Source organism: Schistocerca cancellata, chromosome 1 (assembly GCF_023864275.1).
Source record: "Schistocerca cancellata isolate TAMUIC-IGC-003103 chromosome 1, iqSchCanc2.1, whole genome shotgun sequence".
Lineage (NCBI taxonomy): Eukaryota > Metazoa > Arthropoda > Insecta > Orthoptera > Acrididae > Schistocerca > Schistocerca cancellata.
Window position 1 is genome coordinate 1217390456 of NC_064626.1, and position 4870 is coordinate 1217395325.

Genomic DNA, 4870 nt, shown 5'->3' on the forward strand with positions numbered 1-4870 from the left:
CGAGATGGCTTCGCCCCTTCGAAGGCAAGGGAGATGCCATGTAGGACTGGTGCCTGATGACCCAGCGCACCCGCCACACAGGATTGCGCTGCGGGTTGCAGACAGACGCCTGCAGCTGACTGCCCCACTTCACTGCGCCATCCGCTACAGTAAGGAGAGCGCCACGATCATTGGACACAGACGGTACTATTTCGCATCCGCAAAGCCACGTGAGCCAGCCGCTTCTTGGTATCCTTACGCCAGGCGATCTTTATAGGACCATCGTCTGCAGCTCTCCAGTCTTGAGCTTCCACCGTTGGAGGATGGTATAGGACTTCAAGTCCCACCGCCACTGAACTCCAGTGACGTCATTGAAAAAAAAGAAAAAACTTTCCAGCGAGTGAAAACAGAGCAGTGTGCGGGACAGCGACGTTGAGAGCTCGGAGCGCACGTGTCGAGGCGGGCCGGTCGTGTTTGTCCCTCGGCACCCCATCGGCCCCTTCGTCTTTGACGACTAAGGCGCCGCACGGAAAGCCTTCGCTGAAGACAACCCTGGGTATGGACATAGGCTGTGAGGCGACAACGCTAGCAACCAAGGCTGAAACGGAAATCGCGGATAGGGTAGGATGTGGCGCCATCCGTGTGGTGTCCCCGCCAGAAACCACACTTGCTAGGTGGTAGCCTTTAAATCTGCCGCGGTCCGCTAGTATACGACGGACCCGCGTGTCGCCACTGTCAGTGATTGCAGACCGAGCGCCGCCACACGGCAGGTCTAGAGACACTTCTTAGCACTCGCCCCAGTTGTACAGCCGACTTTGTTAGAGATGGGTCACTGACAAATTACGCTCTCATTTGCCGAGACGATAGTTAGCATAGCCTTCAGCTACGTCATTTGCTACGACCTAGCAAGGCGCCATTATCATTTGCTATTTATTTTGTGATGCATGTACCGTCAGACCGATGTTCACCAATTATGGATTAAAGTTTAGTATTCCAGGAGCTACGTACTTTTATTCTTACTATAAACTCCTATAATTGTTCCAGACCTCACGCCAGCCTGTGTGAGCTTAGACGCGTGCCTTTCGGCTACCAATCATAGTGGCTTGGCTGTCTTGCCAAGTCACAACAATCCGCTAATAGAAGAATACAAATCGGTGTTCTGCAACACGGTGCAACATACTTTCCACAGCGCAACAGGAACTGAAATATGAATCTCACCAACAGATGAAAGTCGACATTCATAACACGGCACAACGCCAGACAGAACCAGAAGCCATGACTGAAGAAGATTACCATTTATCACCTGATGAAGAGGAAACGGAGTATTTCCAGCCATCATCGGTAGAGGAAGATCAAGACCATCGCTACCCGGACGACGATGAATTAATGACTGTGCGACATAAACGAGGCAGGCAAGCACAAGCAGCGGGCGACGAAACCTTACGTAAACGGAGAGTGGAAGCAGACATGCAACTTTCCAACTGATACTCTCGTATTGCTCCAAGGGAAAGGCGCCATCCAGGCACACCACCCACGACGATCAGCAACCCCAGCAATGGCAGATTCCCACAACACGATTACAGCTGTTCCACCAGTGAAGATTTACCACAAGCTAAATTACCTAAAACTGAACAAAGCTTTGAAGGCACATCAGAATGGGCGAGTCAAGGCAATCCATTAAAAAGATCGCATCAGTTCAGTGGGGGGTCTTTACTGATCGACATAAAGCTCTCACGTTTTTCAAGCTCAACAAAATTCCCTTCGTTACTCACCAGTCACCCGAAAAACGAGAACTGCTGGTTGTTATCGAGAGGCTTCCAGAGCAGATACCAGCTGCAGAAGTTCTAAAGGCGGTCCAGGAAGTTGGATTTTACGTGATCGATGTCCTTCAATACAAAAAAAGGGGACGATAAGGTGCTCTAAAAAGTTGGATTTTACGTGATCAGTAGCCTTCAGTATAAAAAAAGGGGACGAGAAGATAAAACAGCTTATTGTACAATTACCTCACTGTGTGAGACTTCCGAAAGCCAAGGACAGTGCCAAAATATACGATCTTCATTTCTTACTTTGCACCAGGATTCGAGTGAAAGCCTGTAACAGCACAGGCGGCCCATTTCAGTGTAAACTCTGCCAGCGCTGTAAACATACTGCAAAGTACTGTTGCCTACCGGGTCAAAAAATGGCTCTAAGTACTATGGGACTTAACATCTGAGATCATCAGTCCCCTAGACTTAGAACTATTTAAACCTAACTAACCTAAGGACACCACACACATCCATGCCCGAGGCAGGATTCGAACCTGCGACTGTAGTGGTCGTGCGGTTCCAGACTGAAGCGCCTAGAACCGCTCGGCCACCACGGCCGGCCTACATCGTCTCTTGGATGGCTCTTACCCGGCGATTTCAAGAGTAAAGACACCGCTTGGAACTCTCAGAGCATCAACCCCACAACGCCTTTTCGAATAAGAAGACGACTTAGATATAAATGTAATGGGCCTACGGGAATCCATGAGGATTCTACCATTCACACAGCAAGATCCAGATGTTCTAGACATCGTTGTTGTGAAGAACATCAATTCGAATCTCCAACTACGGACAATAAATGACCTCTCATCGGACCATTTGCCGGTGATGTTCTGGAACAAGCATCTTTACATCTGCCCCACATAATCACGATAACTATTGACTGGGACCAGTGCCAGCTCTATACGACCAACAACGTCAGGCCCACTATGGATGACTTCACCAGGGCACGTATCGACGACGCCATACAGACACTCACCACCAAAATAACGACTGCGAAAGCCAGAGCCACCACACATGTGTTCCAGCCGGAAATTAATTCGAAGCCTTACCACCCAGACTTCAACATATCAAGACACGACGGAACTGAGCCCGACGACACTGGATAAGGTTAAAAAATCTTGTGGACAGATGGCTAGCTCACAGACTTAACAAACTCCACAAATGTGTGGCTGAATGGCGACGAGAGGTCTGGGATCAAAAAATGTTGGACGTCTTACTTCGCATACGCGATGAATGGCAAATTGTCAGAAATTTACGACAGCAGCCGCTACCGAAATGAGCCACAAAAGGCCCTCATGGACAGTTGTTCGACGCCCTGGCGCATGCAGTATGTTACGTGGAAACATATCAAGACCAAATGAAGACGCCTCCACTACCACCGGTCAACAACGAACAATTCTTCCACTTTGAAGACACACCACTGAAGCCCCGGCAGCACGCCGAGCCCCTTCCATTTGAAGACAACCACTGCTCACCACTCCAGCCAAACTGAAGCAGATCATTAGAAGGACGATCAATAGTTCCCCAGGAACGGTTTACATCAACAACGTGGATCTCAAACATCTTCCTCAAAAGCTGATAGTTCTGATTGCGAGGGTCATCAGCGGGTGCCTTCATGCCTTCCAGGAGCCTGGAATGTGGTACGCATTGGACGAATTCCAGAGTCGTACGAAGACATGTCGCAGCTGAATAATTATCGTCCCATTACTCTTCAGCCGACTTTAGGGTAAGTATTTGAAAGAATTCTACTCTACAGAATTAACGCTCACCTGATTCAGCATGAGGTTATCCGCTCTGAATAATTTGTTTTTCAGCGTCACTTGTCAGCAGAACTCCTACGAATTGCTAAAGCCATACAGGATAACTTTAATGAAGGAAATATGACAGCTGGGGTATTTTTAGATCTGGAAAAAGCATACGTTGAAGTATGGCGACACCACCTTATCCTCAGACGTCACCAGGACACGGCGCTAGCAGATTGTTATACTAAAACGGTTGACGGTTATCTTCAAGAGCGGCAACTCTACGTTCGAATTGCAGACAAAAAACAGTGGGGAGACACTGGTGGTGGCCGGGATACCCCAGGGCTCCGTCATCTCTCCCACACTGTTCAATATCTACGTAAATGAAATCCCGACTGTACTTTATCTATCAGTCAGCTTCGAAGCCAACGACACGGTCTTTCTCATCACTGGGAGAAACGTGGACCATCTCCTCGCACGGATGCAGTGACAAATCGATCTGATGGAACAGTGGACCCTGGTGGGCGAAATCACAATCTACCCGACGACTACGGTGGCTATACTTTTCGCGAAACTGGAGTCATACCTGGTCACGAAGTTCACAATCAACAATCTGTCTATCCCATGGTCCCCAATAGTGAAAAACATCTCTTCACACACACCACGTTGCAGAGAAGTAAAAAGCAGGACAATACATGCTTCAACCATTGGCACTCGTCTTCAAGAGCACTCACCTGAACACCGGCACGAAGATACAGCTTTACAAAGCAACAGTCGAACCTACGTTGTTCTATGGTTCGACGACTGGAGGAACGACATATACAAATAATTTCAAGTCACTTCAGGTGATACAAAACAATGTCTACCAATGACACTGGGAGCCCGCTGGTGGACATGCACAATGGAACTTCACGACGCGGTACAGGAAAAGTACCTGCAGCAAAACGTCAAAGACAAAGCATAGAAAATGTTCGGCGCAATCAACAACTTACGCCGCGGACTCGGCAGTTGGAGACGATAGGAAGAGTCCAACCGGAGAGGTGACAAAGGTATCGGGTGCTATGGTCTGTACTTCACATCTAAGGCAACTATCATATCTTCACCACGTTATGCGGTTAAATACCACCTTCATTGAAGTATGCCCACCAACAAAACACGTGTAAGGGCCCAAATACGAGCCCAAGTTCTGTCTTATACGAGTAACAAGTAAAGAAGTCTACCCTTTTACCCTATATTCCATATCCCACACAAGCAGCAAAATATGGAATGTCGACAACACTGTAGTTGACAACACAACTCCAGTGTTGTCGACTTTCCATATTTTGCTGGTTGTGTGGGATGTGG